Raw genomic sequence first — 17,783 nt, forward strand, 5'->3', positions numbered from 1 at the left:
GGTGCATATTTTTATCTAAAATTTGGATTTTAGAACCTCTAGTTCGTTGATCCTACTACTTCCACATTTCCCTTCTTTGGATATTAGTTTGCCTCTTAATGTATAATAATATTTTCCATTTAACTTGATTTTCCTCCTCTGAGAAGCTTGTTATTTAATTCCTTTAGGATTAGAGTTCTGGCAGATAAAAATATTTTCGTCTTTCACTTGCTTTTTGTATTTATATATTAGCATAATTTTCTATTTCATACCTCTTTATGTTTGAAGGAATGTACCACATTATCATTACAAAAACCTCCTAATAAAGTTGAATTGTGCTTTCAAGTGGAGACAAACCTGAGATTATGAATAAAAGCAAGCCTCCCCAGCAAGGAAATACTTTGAATAGGTTTTAGCTCAGCCAGATAGCTTGAAAGTAAAAAGGAGCAGAGTCTGGAAGAGACATTTACAATTTCTGACTAGTTAAGAGAAAGATGATGAAAATTGCCTTCAAAATTAGCTTTAGGACCTTGTTTGAGGTGGAAAACACTATTTTCATAATGTTTTGGATAGTGATTTACTCCCTACAAAATACTTTGATACAAATTGTACTACATAATGCTCATATAAACCTGTCAGAAATGTAGGACATTTGTTGTTATGCCTATTTACGTATGAAGACACTAAATCTCAGGGATGTTAAGCGATTTAATAAAGGCCATTAATTAATATATGCTTGAACTGAGCTAGAACTTGCAGTCTAGACTCCAAATTCAGATTTTTTTCCCATTATTCTTTTTATGAAGATTTTTGAAAGTCAGTGTACTTAGCTCTCTACACAAAACAGAAATATTACATTTTGTGTTATTTAAGCCATCATATTTTACATGAGCTATGGGAAGATTGGAAAACAAACAAAAAATTGCTGCTGATATAACAGTCTTGCTGATATGATTTACCATTAAAATTATTAAAATCTTTGCTTAAAAATTGTGAAATTTTAAAATTATTATGCATGGTTATGATACTCATTTGAAAATATGAGATATATCCTCATATTCTCTTTGGAATAGCTAAGTTATAAATTTATCTATTTTTATATAATATATGGTTTACAATCAAGTCTCGCTTTTTAAAACTACTTAAGTTTGGAATTTTTATAAGAATTCAAAGAAACACACAAAAACATCTAAAGAAATATTGTCAAAATAACCTAGGACGAACTCCGGGTAACTTTTAATTCCACAAATGAAAAGTCAAGTGTAGAAAGAAACAAGTCCCAAAGTAAGACAAATATGTGCACATTATTGTAAGTAAACAGAATCACCAACTCAAGTTGGCCTTGATCAAATTATTTGACTTGTACATAATTCAGCCAAACCAGCTGTAAAATTGGGAGGGAATATAAAACCAGTATCTTATTAAAAACAAGATGCTGCAGCTTAGCCATATTTTCTTATGTAAATTGCCTTCTAACAAAATATGTAAAGAGGTCTGGAGAAATAGCGTTTACAGTAAACATAAATATAAATGTATGATGATAAACAGATCTGTCTACGTGATCTTTGTATTTAAGGTATTTATGCTGTTGTTACTTTAGAACTCAAACACTTCTATTTCTGAACATCAACATAGTGCTTATTTTTGCCTTTCCATAATAAACAGTAGCAACATTCCCATTAAGGAGGCTATGTATTCATTTTAGGAATTAAAATTTTGAAAATAATGTGAAAAGTAACTTAGAATGAGCTTTATAAATATTATAGGAAAGCTATTAAAACATACAAATATAGATATTTCAAATGAAATTTTTCTCCCATCTACCTCACCAAGTAAGTCTTGCTCCTTAAATGAGTTGGAGAGGGAATGAATGTCAAGATTCATGAATTGTGGTAGAGTAACTCTCTCAGCCCTAATTTGTTTGTAAAATGCTTTGCTAGAAAGAATATATGATATAAATCATAATCTATATAATCATTATTAATATTATTATTAAAAGTAGAATGTTAAAAAAATGATTAAAAAGAAAAGAAATACAAGGGCATGTCCTACATATTCCAATCCCTTTTTGGACTTACCTAACCTCTATTCTTCTTCTGATTTCTTATAACATTTATGGACTTTTCAGTACATTTTGCAACAAGTGCTGCCATGTAGATTTTTCCATTTCTATATGGAATTTTCAAAAATTATTTCAAATTTTTAAATTTTTGTTGCTTTTAAATTTTATCTTATTAACTACATTAACATTTTTTGTAGGTCAAGGGACAAATAATACCTCAGGAATCACATCTTGTTTTCTTTTTGGTCTTCGAAGGATGGGGGTAATTCCCCAGGAAGGACATTGCTGTGCCTCATTTTACCACACTGTCTACATTAGTAGAAGACAAAGAAAAGTGAGATTCTATCCTGTTCCATTTAAAATCCCTTTACTTATGCCTCTGGAAGGTCTACAATCAACAGATTTATTGTTTTACTTTGAAGCCTTCATCTGATAGTATTTCTTCTTTGAAAATGGAATCTGAAAGTGAAAAGCATTATTTCCCTTTAAGATTGGAATATTTAAGCATTATAAGATGCAACACTTATATAGTCTTTATAGTCTTCCACATATGAAATGATCATATATTAACTCATTAATATATTACATGTATTAATTCATTTCATCCTAATAACAGCCCTTGGGGGAAAAAAAGAGTACTATTATTATCAAACCCACTTGATGGATGAGAAAACTAATGCATAAAGAATTTAAGTAATTTGTTCAATGTCACACAGATAATAAAGGAGATGTGAATCTAAACAGTGCTATACTGCCTTTCATCTGAGGCAAAGTACACGTCTAAGAGCACTCAGGGTGCTAAAAACAATGAGTAAAAATTTGAAATTAAATGTAGAAAAATTTTCACCTATTTGGTGGTTTATTCTCTTAAAAAGGAGACTGAAGAATGAATTTAATTGTTAAATAAACAATGAAGAAAAAGGTAAATAAAAAAGTAAAGTGTGGTATATGTATACCATGGAGTATTACTCAGCTATAAGAAATAACGGTGATACAACATCTCTTTGGTTCTCCTGGAGAGAGTTGGAACCCATTGTATTAAGTGAAGTATCCAAAGAATGGAAAAACAAGCATCACATGTACTCACCAGAAAATGGTTTCCCTGATCATCACCTAAATGCATATCGGGGAAGGATACCAATTGGATATCAGACTGAGACGGGGGGTTGGGGGAGGATGGGTGTATGCCTACATGATGAGTGCATTGTGCACCGTCTGGGGAATGCTCATGCTTGAAGGTGCTGACTCGGGGGAGGTGGGGGGTGGGGGGAGGGGATGGAAGTATGACTACATGGTGAGTGCCAGGTGCACTGTCTGGAGAATGGACACGCTTGAGGCTCTGACTCAGAGGGATGGGTGGGACATGGACAATGTATATAACCTGAGCTTTTGTACCCCCATGATGAGCTGAAAAAAAAAAATGAACCAAAGCAATTTTATCCTAGTTGATTGCAAGATTTTGTCTAGATAAATAAATGCATATCAGGATTTGTTTTGTTAATACAAGAGGAATGAAAACTGTAAGGAGAAAAAGAAAACAGTAGTATATATATAGTTCTGGGTTGTATCTACCTCAATTTTTATCAGACGCTTCTATCAGAACTGATTGTGTAAGAAGTGTTAATAAACATAAGGAAAATAGCCACAGTATGGATCATCCATTCCCTTTCTCTAGAATAAACCTTGGCAGGCCATATTATCCATGTAATTGCCATTTCCTGATGAAAACAGAGGTTTCTTTGAAGGCATTTAACAAGAGCCAAATTTTTAATGCTGCTTCTGGCACTTACCTCGATCGTATCTAGGCACTTTGCCATTTCAGTCTGAAATAATGAAAGGTGGAAATAAAAAGATCTTCTTCTTTTTTTAAGTTCCAAGTCTCTCTGGGTTTAAGCCCATCAGGAGTCCAGACAAATGACTTAAAACATGTCGAAGATGAAAGTGAAAAAGTTTTATAACTTGTTTTTTCTCTGGGACACCCTACGGTGTTGTCTGTTTAGGATGACTGAATTTTTGTTTTCTTGATTCTTAGTGTGAAGTCATTCCTTCAAAACCTGTCTATAATCCAATGCTCAGCTATCTCTGACATTCTATAACACTAGATGAAAAACTTTCAAAAATAGCAAAGTGAACTTTGAAAGACCAAATCATTGAAACAAAGTATTATAGTAACCTTTTCCAGTATTGTTGATAATCCATATCCCAATTATGTTCCAAAGTAGATGAAAAATAGATGCAATCTCTTAAATTTGGGTAAATATGGCAGTATTTTGTGAACTTTTTAAGGTATCAGTGAACTAAACTCATTCATTAGTAATGTAATGATATCAATTTGTGCATAATATAGTTTAAAGATTCTGTAATAAGCGTATGGTTTCCCTGTGGTCACTGGGATGCCACTACTTGAAGATCATGCTCGTCTTTAATGAAAAATTTTTATATAATGATTTCTGATCTTAAATATTTAGGCAAATAGATAGATGGATAGATAAAAGATAATGTAAATGATTAGTTTATTTCAAATTATTTAGACAGTTTTGCAAAATGTGTTCAGCAAACCATATACACTAGGGAAGCTTCAACTAGAGCTCATTTAAAACATACTACATTTATGTGGTACACATTTTAAGTATTTTAAAATAGTAATTATTCTGAAAATAGAATGTTTTGATGATTTGTATGATGGTGTTCAACAATGGCCTTGGTAATTTAAACAAAAACATTTTACCTCAATTGCCTCTGAAAGTCATTAAGCTGGATTTTAAATTTATCATAAGTTTTTAATATCTTAGAACAGAAAATCCATTGGAAATCAATTAAGACAGTAAAAACAGCATGTTTTATTTTGTATAAAGTAATATCTTTGCAGCATATCTACACTTAGACTTCTTTTTATGTTGTAACCCATATTCTGATTTCTGTTCATTCTGTGTGTTTCTATCATATTTCGCTTGAGATTTGGCTTACAGTCATAATCTCCCGCTTAGAATCTCCTTCTTTCTCTACATTTTATAGTACTTTAATAGAACCACCATCCAACCAATAGCTTGAGCCAGGAAAATGGGAGTTATTTTCAACTCTTTTACTCTGATTTCCACAGAGAATCAAACACTAAATCCCATGAATTTACTTTATACATGGAATAAGTCTCTCCTTCCATTCCAGAAACTTTCATTATGTCTTAGACCCTCATTATTTATCACCTGCATAATTGTATCATCCCTAAACTTCCCTTCTTGCTTTCGGTCTTACCTCTTTTTAAGGCACTGCTGCCAGAGAGAGCTCTGTAAAATTAATCTCTGATATTTCCCTGCTACGGTATTCTTATGATCCTCTTTGATGTCACTGTACATTTCAAATACTGACCTTGATTTACTGGCCCTTCCTATGTCTCTGTTGTCATTTCTTCTTACATTTTCATCCATTTCTGTAGTGCTCCAAATGGAACAGGCCATGGCTTCTATTAACTATGCACTTTTGCATGTGTGGTTCCTTCTATCTAGGGCGCCCATGCCCATCACCAACATATTACCCCCAGACCTTTCTCAGCTCTTACTTTAATACATCCAGACTCCCCTGAGCCATCATTTTTTATTTTCAAAAGATTGCTGAGCCTCTCTTTCACCCTTTTCTGGCTTGATTTGTCTAAGTATCTGCTTCTATAGAACTTTTTTCCTCTATCTGCTAACTTTATCATCCTATATTATTATTGAGGTTTTCCTCATTATGTTTTCCACAGTAGACTGTGTGTTTCTCAATTGCAACACTGTGCCTTATTTATCTATGTGTCACACATACTTATATTCTCTGTTTGTCTCTCCCCAGGAATTTATACTGATATGTTCAATTCCAAACCAATACACAGGGCTCATTCTACCCTTTCCTTTTTGGAATTCTGTCAATATTGTTCAAGTCTAGATAGTGTAAGTCTTTTAAGATAGGCATTACAAACTCACCAGCATACCTCATGTGTAGATAAATTTTTCACCTAGTGATGCAGTTATCTGAAATTTATTGTCTACACTACACTAAACTCTACAGAAAAAAATTATGCCTTTGCATATGTGGCAATTTGCCATTGCATGTATTGCCATATGGTTTATTATTTGAATTTTTGTTTATTTGTCCAAATAGATGGTGCTATATAGACAAACTCTCATTCCCTGTTTGCTTCCACTGTGCTGTAGCACCTAAATGGAGTGTATTGGAGTCTTTGCTTATATTTTCTTTATCTGTCACCTCACATACATGGTAGGCTATGCAGAATGAAAATTGTGTTTTCTGCTTCTTCCTCTCTCCAGTATTAGAATTCTGGGCAGTGCTATAAATACAACAGCCCCATAAAAATGTTCTTGCTGAATGGATGTGTGAATTAAAGTATCCATTGAAGATCTTGAAGGCTCATTAGTCTATTGGAAGTATGTGATTTTAATTATAAATTATTTCCTCTCCTCTATTATATTGTACTCTAACATACATCATAACTAAATGTGCATATACAGAATGAGTTTTGTCTCAGGCCTTACCACTTTATAATGCTCAAATCATCTAAAGTGCAGGTTTAGTGTTTGGTAAATCTTCACAAAAATTTCGTGTTTTTGTTGTCTTCTTCTAAAATTGCACATCACAAATTTTTAAATGCTTGTCTAAGCTTCTTATATTTTAATTAAATAGGATTAGTTACAAAAATCGTTTATTTTAAAATCTTTATGGGGATTTCTAGTTTTATGTTAAGAAACCAGCAGAAAGAAGATCATACAAATCAAAAGAGGTGGAAGTGGAAAGGGACTATTTTGTAATGTTTGATAGAATATTGAAACAGGTTAGGGATATCTGTTTTTCTTTTGTGTAATCTTTTCATTAATGTAACATGATCTGAACATTGTGACATGCCCTTTAAGCTCAGCTTGATTGGCAGAAAGCCACGAATTCTCTTTGTCTCTGACAGCACAATGCCAAAGCATACTGTCTCATCACTATAAATCTCATTATTATTTATGCTATGTGAATGTGCATTGATTTTCATTCAGAGCAAGTTCCCCTAAGACTTGTTTTGTATACTGGACAGTAATCCATTGGGTTTTATTTAAACACTCCCCCTTGTTCACAGGCTTTAATCTTATAAGAGTCTAGGTTGATAAAAAGCTTTTTTTTTTTTTTACAGCTAAAGGTAAGGAAATAGTTATTAGCACATAGAACCATTCAAAGACTTGATTACTTAACTTACAATGTATTTCTTTATTTCTATTTTTGTGGTTCTCTGCAGCATCTGGATGCTAATTAATGGTCATTGGTTATGAGGAAAAAAGAGTAAGATAAAGCAATTATTTTTTTCAGAATATTATTGGGGTACAAATATTTTGGTTACAAGTAATGCCTTTGCCTTGCCCAAGCTAGGCCCTTCCCCCATGCAGTGCACTTCGTCTGCATTAGTTGTGAGTTTGCTAAAGCAATTATTTTAAAGGAATCAATTCTCAATATATAAAGTAACTATTCAAATTAATCATTGATTATCTATAAGCTAAAAGAAATACTGAGGTGGACATGTATTTAGCAAACCTCTGTTCAGGGGAGATTAACATCTCAAGAATATAGAAGCATTCATCATATATTCTCTTTTTTGAACAAAAAGGATATGGGAATCACTACTTTCCCAGGTTTTGAACCAGCTTTCCATGAGTATAGATTATTCCTTCTATGGCTATGTTGAAGTTCATATTGTTGCTTATTGCTGCTTGTAATAATCTCCATTTTACTATATGAAAATATTTCTTAGAAGCTATTTCCAATTTCCATGTGGGAACTAGATTCCCTCACAGTAATGGAGACCCAAAAGTAGCTTAAGGGAGGTATATGAAATTCCTGCTATTGTTGCAAGCGTATGAATCCTGATAGGAATTCCAACCTCTGTGATCTTACAAGCCTGATTTTTCTGAATTAAATTTTTTTGGTGTTCTATTCATTTCATTTTGCATATGACAGTAATCTGATAACACTCACAATGTAAGGGAGACCTAAAAAGCTATGTTCTGCAGAATATAGATTAATATGGCATATTGTGAGGGTATTTAGATAGACTGATATAAAGGAGTAGTATAAAGTTATAACTGTCATTCAGCAAATGACAAGTTTATCAGTGACTATGTTTTTCATTAGATAGAAGTAGGTATTAATAAAGTTTCCTGAAACTATATAATTATGTTTTTTTTACTAGAGAATAAAATTCCCATGACTCAGTAAACCACTAGGACTGTATTAGTTTTCTATTGCTGTGTAATGAATTATCACAAATTCAATGGCTCCAAACAACATACATGTATTATGCCAGTTCTTGTGGATTAGAGGAACAGTACAGTATGGCTCAGAATGTCAGCAAAATCAAGATGTCAGCCAGTACTGAGTTCTCATCTGGTGATTGAGGTCCTCCTCCAAAGTTCATCAAGGTTGTTGGGAGAATTCAGCTCCTTGTAGCTGTAGGACCCTGGTCCCCATTTTCTTACTGGCCATCAGCTTGAGGTTGCTCTTGGAACCTAGAGGCCACTCTCAGGTCCTAGCCATGGAGATTCCTCCATAGACAGTTCACAACAGGGCTGTTTGCTTTGTTCCAGGCCAGCATAAGAGCATGTTTGCTGCTTTGAATCTCTCTAACTTTTAAAGGGATCACTCAATTAAGTCAGGCCCACACAGGTTAATCTCCCTTTTCATTAACTCAAAGTCAACTGATTAGAGATATTAATCACATTTGAAAAGTCTCTTTACAGGCACCAAAACAATAATAATAACAACTGTGGGAGTGAAATTATATTGTATTCATATGTATGACTCACACTCATGGGGAGGGGATTATGCAGATCCTGAACTCAAGGGCAGGATTCTTGGGGGCCATTTTAGGATTCTGCCTCCTATAAGGACCATGTGACCTTGGGAATAGTTTATGGCTAAAAAGAAAGAAGAAGGGACTTAGTGAGGGAAAAATAGAGAAAGAAAAGTATCCCATAGGAAAATATTGAATGCAAAGTTTCCATTTATTATGAAATGCATTTGAATTAATTTCAATTATTAAGTATTATATAGAATACAGTATATAAATATTACATATTCAAATTGCATAGCTGTACATTAAGCATTTTAAGTAAACCCTAATTGCTTATATAAAAGGTATTTCCATATTTGTGACAAAATACTGCAGTGATTTTTATTTGCTTTTCTTGTCACAGTAAGATCATTCAAGCTGATTTTTACTAACAATGCAGTATTTCATATTTCAACAGGTCAAGAATAGTTATGATAGAATGAATCTTTTCACATTCTAGCCAAATTATTTATGAAGAGATTACATCCCAAAGAGTGAGAAAATTTTTTTGTATTTTTTCTTATTTATAATACACTTAGTTTTATAGATTCTTAGAGTTAATGCACTTAACCCTAGTAACAAAAATTATTTCAATTAGCTAAATTTTATCACTTGAGAATATTAATGGGAGTTAGTAATAAAACAATTACAATTTTTCCAAATATAGAAGCCATAAAAATTATTTAAAGTTTTTACATAGTAAAATGTATTAAAATCTTGAGGAAATAAGGGACACAAAAACTTTCACATGACTTCTAAAAGAGACCTAAAATATGAATCGATTGGCATATAGCAAATTTAGAACTTAATAAAAATGATTCAGGAAAAAAATTGAATTTGGATTGACATTGATTAGTGAGGTAATTAGAATTCTTATTCAACATTACAAAGAACAAGGGCATGATAACCCAAATTCTTAAAATTTTAAATGCAAATTCAAAACATCATTTCAAATTTTCAGAAAGGCTTGTTCTGCCAGTAAATTTTCCAGTTACTTCATTTGTTACCCCATTTCTTGCATCTTATCCAAATTCCCATTAGAGGAGGATAGTAACATTAAATTCATTACTTCTCCTCTTCTTTATACTCTTTTAAATTGCCTGCCTGCCATGATGCTTGCTTTTTCCATTCAGTGGGGGGTTTCATTGTTTGCTTAGAGCTATTGCCAAGATATTAGTATGACAGACATATTTAATATCTCCCTCCTTTTTTTGTATGAGGGATAAATGGGAAAGCAAAAGAGTAATGCATTTGTCCCTCCTCTTTCCCATTTTTGCTCAGCTGGCGACAGAAGTTAATTGGGTTTCATTTTTATTTATATGTGCAACCTTGGCTCCATTATCTCCACTTCCCACCCCAAGTAAATATAATATAGCTCTGTTGATCCCACCCAAGTTATTTCTAAATGTCAACCTCATGATCCAAATGAAAATACCTTTATTTGAGAACTACAGGATAGTAAATAAATATGAAGTCACAGTACATTGACTTTGCTCGACTTGATACATTTAACTTCAGCTTTATTTTACATATCTTGGAACAATGAAGATTAAGAAAAGAGGAGGAATGTATATAAGTCTTGAAGTGGCTTTCTAAATTTGGTGTAAATGTGTATTTAACTTAAAAATTATGGCATCAATGCATTTAATTGTATGAGAATAAACATTATTGATTTTACCATTAAAGGTTTTTGATTCAGAAATGGATGTCAAATAATGCTTATATGAATAGAAATAAATATTTTATAAGATTTTGAATACTTTCGATTAATTTAACATAGAAATTTGACAGATGTTTTATGTAACTACTAACTTTATGCCTATTGATTGTTGGGTTGGCTGGAAGGTAATCTATGAACAACATTCATTGAAAGTGCTTAGGATTCATTTTCCTGACTTTGAGTAAATTCAAATGCTAATAGTTAAATGAGAGAATGAAAAGTATTCTAATTCAGTGTGATAATGTTACATTGGATGATAAAATTCATATATCAAATAATAGTGATTTACCAGTACAATAGTAATTTTAAAAAACATTTTAAGAGAGTAAATAACATAGAATTCTAAAAAGTATTGAGTTAAAGGAGAAAAACTGGAAAAAAATTGCATCACAGAGAAATTTGAGGTAATTATGACATTTAAAAACGTGAAGTTATAGTGGCTTCCAAATTAAATGCCAAATCATTTCCTCACTATTTTAAGGACTTGATTACTGATGAACATTTGTCTAATTTTGAGCCTATATATTAATATAATTTGAATGTGTGCATAGTGAAACAAGATAGAAAGTAATGAACTTTTGGTTCAGGAAGATGTGGATATAAATAAGTTTAATATAATAAGGATATTGCTAAGATAAAGGGTAATGCAGGGTAATTACAGAGCTATGGAATAGTATTGTACTTATTTAGAGCAAGATGTTACAGAAATTAGAATTGTAAACAAGGCAAATTTTTACAATTTTAGGGAAATATTCTGTGGCTAGTAAATGGAATCAGCCCCTTATAGAGTTTTCAGATTTAGCAAATAGAAATACAGTATGCCTAGTTAAATTTGCTTTTCAGATAAACAATGGATGTATATATGTATTTGTATATATGCACGTATGTGTCTGTGTGTATGTCCCACATATTGCAACCCTAGCCCCTTAAAAGTGGTTTTAAACAGTGGTCAGGGTTGGGGGGCCAGGGGTAAGAAGTGGAGGGAAACCTATAAGAGTCATTTAAGGGATTTTTTTTTTAAAGCAAAAGCATATGTTTCTTTGAAGTTAATAACAGTAGTGTGACTATTTATTAATATTTATCCAACAATCACTGAACAAATATTCTGGAATTAAATGCAAGACCCTTCTGAGCCAAATAAATATAGTACTATTTCTTCTGGAATTCTCCATATAATTAAATGCATTGATGCCAAAGGCTAGTGGGGATGGACTAGGGGACATTAAGCACATGACAACCCTTCCCCCCCAAATATACAACATTAGAAAATATTAGTAACAACTGTGAAGATAAACTACAGGATTTTATTGAAGAGGAAAATTCATATGTGACATTTAAACTGGCACCTTAAGGAAGAAGAGTGGAAAAATTAGGATTAAAAAAAAATTCCAAGAGAATATGGAGTCATGAAAGCCAGGAGACTACAGTATATTAAGAAAAATATTTATATTAAATGCAGTTAAAAAACTAAATACAGTAAGAGTTGAAAAGTTTCCATTAGATTTGGCAATAAAAAAGTCATTGATAACTTGAACAAGATCAGTATTGGAGCTAAAACCAGACTGGAATAAATTGACTTCTTATTTTTTTTCTAATCCACATATTAAGGAATTTATTAAAATTCATATACTGTGTAATTTTTAAAAAATTTGAATGAGAAGTTTATGGAAGCAGAATATATAGACAGCAATTAGAATGGTGAAAATGTTTTCTGCTGATTTTGTCCATTAACCTATACTTCCCATTCCTAGTTGTTAATTTCCCTGGTAATAATTACTTAATATCAATAGCAAAAAAAGTTATAATACAGTCATTCAGAACTGCTGAAATACACAGATAGTGAAATCATGACATACATGATAATCCCACAAAATATTCCCCTTGAGCACCTAACATACGGTTCTTTTATATAGAAATTGCTAAGTAAAAAAGCTACTGTTGCCAACAAACATATGAAAAAATGCTCAACATCTCTAATCATCAGGGAAATGCAAATCAAAACCACAATGAGATATAACTTATCTTCAGTGAGAATGGTCTTTATCAAAAAGTCCTAAAACAATAAATGGTGTGGATGCAGGGAACACTCATAACACTGCTGGTGGGACTGCAAACTAGTACAACCTCTGTGGAAAGCATTATGGAGATAACCTCAAAGAGCTACAAATAGGTCTACCATTTGATCCAGCAATCCCATTACTGGTCATCTACCCAAAAGAACAAAAGACATTCTATAAAAAAGACATCTGCACTCGAATGTTTATAGCAGCACAATTCACAATTGCAAAGCTGTGGAAACAACCCAAGTGCCCATCAATACATGAGTGGATTAATAAAATGTGGTATATGTATACCATGGAGTTCTACTTAGCCACAAAAAACAATGGTGATCTAGCACCTGTTGTATTATCCTGGATAGAGCTGGAGCCCATTCTACTAAGTGAAGTGCCACAAGAATGGAAAAAAAAAAGCACCACATGTACTCACCATCAAATTGGTATTAACTGATGAACACTTAAGTGCACAAATGGTAGTGACATTCATTGGGTGTCAAGCAGAGATGGGAGAGGGGAAATGGGAAGAGGGGATGGGTATATACATACCTAATGGGTGCAGTGCACACCGTCTGGGGGATGGACATGCTTGAAGCTCTGACTTGGGTGGGGCAAAGGCAATATATGTCACCTAAACATTTGTACCCCTGTAATATGCTGAAATGGAAAAAAAAAATAAAAAATTGTTTATTTAACTTACTAATCAAATATGTATTGAAGGCATAGTATGCTTCGGACACTCTGCATATGGATATTGTGGATGTTGATGCCATAAGCAAGACAGTTAAGAAGCTCTCCTTACCGCCATAGTTTATATGTCATATAATATTCTTTACAGATGTTAAGAGATAGAAACTCATTTTGGGGGAAGAAGGAGAAGTAATGGATCAGGCATTAGTTGTGGTACAGTTACAATGTTGATGCTTGGAGGAGGGTCACATATAGCTGAAGAATAATAGTAGTGTGAATCTCGCCTATAGAAAAAGGAAATTAAGCAAGCAGATAATTATATGAGAACATTTAGGGTAGATGTTCAAATGGATTATTTATTTTTCAAGAAATATTTTTACTGGTTCTTTGTGTTTTTGACAGCTACAGACTGTTTTTCCCTCTTTGTTCAGCAAATATTCATGGAAGATGAGAAAGACCTTTAAATGAGGATGTTAAGTGACATAGTATGTATGTCTGTGTCTTTGGCATAAATAAACCTATTGGAGGAAAGTATGCACCTTTCTGAAGCTCATTGAAATATCTGTATTCCCAAGCCTGACGGCTGCCATACTCTTAGGTGACTGATTTCTACTCCTTATATATGGTTTGGATTTTACATTTTTCTTTATGGATCTTCCAAAGGGCAAACATAACATTTTCTTGTATATTTTAACAAAAAATATCCATCCTTGTTGCAAAGGAAATACCAGGCATATCAACTGAAGTTACATATTCATTTAATATTCAGTAATTACCTGAGTTTCTTGAGCATATGCTCATTTATATTGTTTCCAGCAGCTGATATCTGAATTACTGTTACAGATCTATGCCCTTGACCCCATCAACTCTAAACAGTTTCATTTTTATGCTTAGTTGTATATAGTTGCAAACTGGAGACTGCCGCTCAAAAATGGACCCCTATTCCATGATCCTTGTGAACCACGATATACAACGAAGCATGAGATACAATTGCTCCTTCAGTCCCCAAGTAGAGAAGTAACGTTGAAGTCAACTATACACTGGTTTCAGACAAGAAAATGTCTTTGATGGGATCATTAAGATTTTTCCAAAAACGTGGAACACCTTCTAAGTATCACATCCTTTTCTTAGAAGCCCAGAAATATAAAAACTGGCAAAAAATAAACATTATCTTTGTCCTAATGGATATCATAGTATGGGAGTGAGATATTAATTGATCAATTACACCAGTAACAACAGAATAAATGGTACATAGAAAAATTAAAGAACATAATTGAGAGACCTAGGTTGGTCAAGGAGGTCAGAAAATCTTACCCCAAGACTACTATTTGACTGAAAACTGAGAGATAAGGAAACATTTATTGAATTAGGCAGGGAGAAAAGGACCTTCCAGGCAGAGAATAGTATGTGCAAAGAAAAAACCTTTGGTCAGGGGGTTGGTTGTTGTTAAAACATCTTTTGTTGCCATCTCAAACAAGATAGGAACTAAGGATATACCAGGGAAATCAGATAAAAAGTGGTACATATTATCCCAAGAACATGAGGTCTCAGGGAGCACTATATCCCTATTCATTCTCTTCTGCTAAAATACCTCTGAATTAACTGTTAGGCTGGGAAACAAAGCCAAATTTCTGGTTTTATTACTAGGGCAAAGCAATGCTGGGCATTTTGAATGGTGGATAAAAAGCTTTTTCTTTGCGTATGTTTCTTTGTGTCCGCTTGATAGTGTGTTTATGTGTTTAGATTTAAAATAGATCTTCCAGTCTCCTGTGACATTAAAGAATTTGTAGCAAATATGAAGTATAGTAGGTGAAAGGAATTCAATGAATACATATCCTTATATACTCAAAAATATTGATCCAGTTATAAAAGGAGAAAAAGATTTTACTACAGTCCTCATTGCCTGAGGACTTTGCATCGTGATGACTAAATTCTGTTTTGATAAGCAAGTTTCTTGATCTGTGAAGTGCTACAGAAGTGATTTATTATACAAAATTAAAACTATTTTCTTCATCTTTAAGGTACTACAGTAGTTAAAATAGGCTTTCTACTTCTTTTACCATGGAAGTTTCCTTCACCTCTGGCAATACTGATGAAAATTTCCATTTTTTTTGGCATGTTTATAAAAATACATTTTTCATTTTTAAACTAAATATTCTATAAAATTGAAAACCCATTTTTGAAGTTATGAAACTGTCACTTTATAATAAAAGAGTGTTTTCATTGATAAAACTGGGGGGTTTGTGCAAGGTTTCTGTTTTGTTCCTAAGAGTGTTTCATGTTATCAGTTTGGCTATACATATAATTTACAGTACTGTTTATAAGATATAGGAGCAAAGGATACATAATTTCAGGGATGAATGATCAGGATGTGGGAGGTGTGTGGGATAGTTGCCCATTGGCTCTTCCTAGCTTGTAGGGAGGCTCAGTGAGTGGTAGAGCAATGCTGCAGGCAGGGCTGGTATGAATAATTTAATTATTAATAGATTTTTTTTATCCTTTTCTTCAATCATAGCTATTCTGAACTGAACCAACATAAGTGGGAGAAGGTGATCTAAAAGTGGACATTTTGGAATCACAATATAGATTGTCAATAACAAGTGGAGAAAATTACTTTTAAACATCTTTTTTTTTCTTTTTTATTGAAGAATATCTATTGAAGAATATTGGAGAAGGTTATAATGTAGATCTTTTTGACATACTTGTTTAATAGTTTTAACATATTATAAGTGCATCAGAATCACAATACAAATGTGACTTAGTCCCCTCTTTATTGATTGTTATGAAAAAGACTTCATGAAAGCCCTACCCTGCCATTTGTAGTTTATATGTGTTTTCTTTTCCAAAATGTGAAAATGTGTAGAGAACAAAATAAGAAATGGTTTTAGCCCCACCATTGACCAATCGTTTAAACTTATAATTTCTTTGGGTCTCATTCTTTTTATTTTTAACATCAGGAGGTTAGACTGTAATCTCTAAACTCTGACACTTCATGATTTTATGATTCTGTGAAGTCTCCCCTCCTTCCTTCCTGAAGATCAAAAAAGAAAAAAAAAACAACACTATTTAAAAATATTTTGGTACCACAAAAAGGAATGGATCCGACAGGAATCACAGTGTGTGTTCCCTGTGCTCTATAGAGAGTACACATGTGAGTTTTAAGTCATTACATTTGAGTGATTAAAAAAACAGCATAGACATTCCAGAATAAAAGATCTGGAAAATATTATGAACATTTATTTAAACTGTTGGGATTTTGAAATAGTAAACATGACTATCTTTGGGAATTTTGAATACCCCATTCTAATATATTAAGTTTAAATTAAGAGATTTGCATGGATCTTTCATCTTTTTGAATCACATGAACCTAGATTACCAGGATAAATCCTACAATACTGACATATGTCAGCATGAGCCATTGGCATACTGTGAAGCAAGCTGTGCAGTCAACCTTGAGTGAGATATGACTACTATAGACTGTCTTTTGCCAATGTGAAATTCCTTTTTTAACTAAAATGGAATGGCGATATCTGGATTAATGATGAACATTGTTGGGGGCAATTAGCTGGTTGGCTAGCTACAGGTTCACACATTATTAATTCTAGATGTTCTCTCACAGACTTAAATCTCACGAGAACATGGCCTAGCTTTGTCTTCTGTTTTCTTAATTGGCTTGCCATCGAGGTGTCCTTAAAAATAAATAAGCAAATAAATAGACAAAACAAGGGGGTGAATGCTATAGCCAGGATAATGCTTTACTCTTTGAAGAATAAAGTTAGGGTTTTGCAAAAAGAAAAAAAAAATTTCTCATATATTATGGAAGGATTAAATTGCCTATAATTTTCTGAATAAGCATCCCTATAGAAAAAATTTAATTTGTACTTCAGATATTATTCATTAAAGCACACAGAACTGACATTCTTACCAATTGAAACTCAAAGTAGATACTGTAATTATATGCAACTTAAAAAAGAAGGCTTTATGCCAATATTTCTAAAGAGGCTCTCATTAGCAACACAGCCTTTGAGACTACAGCAAACAACTACTTTATTCCTCTTATGTTAATTTTCATAATAATCATGTCACATGATGTTGCAGAAGCAAGTTGGCAGTAATAAGCATTCAGTAAATAGCCTATATTTTTTCTTATCTAATTACAAATAGATATTGACGTTTTTGTAGCTATCATACATTTTGGTTAAAAATTCTGTCTTAAGATCTAAGTGCAAACTCATGTGTAGTGGTTAGCACCTGATCCACTCATCTGATGTATTGTTTTACTCTATTTTCTTTTACTCGTGGTTATATTACCATACTTACCTCAAGGTGCTAGGAAGGGTTCTTATAAACTATTTCTTAGGGGCTTAACTTAAGCCTGCTTCTAAAGGGCTAGCATTATCTATAGGAGGGCAAGTGGCAACATCT

At 32.8% G+C, this 17,783-nt stretch overlaps 1 protein-coding gene across 4 annotated transcripts in view; it reads left to right on the forward strand.

Moving 5' to 3' along the window:
- The window catches only part of ERBB4 (erb-b2 receptor tyrosine kinase 4), a 1,045,679-nt gene that overhangs the window by 278,947 nt on the left and 748,949 nt on the right, over nt 1-17,783 (forward strand). The window lies entirely within an intron of this gene.

The sequence above is a fragment of the Lemur catta genome, chromosome 8, assembly GCF_020740605.2.
Source record: "Lemur catta isolate mLemCat1 chromosome 8, mLemCat1.pri, whole genome shotgun sequence".
NCBI classification, from domain to species: Eukaryota; Metazoa; Chordata; class Mammalia; order Primates; family Lemuridae; genus Lemur; species Lemur catta.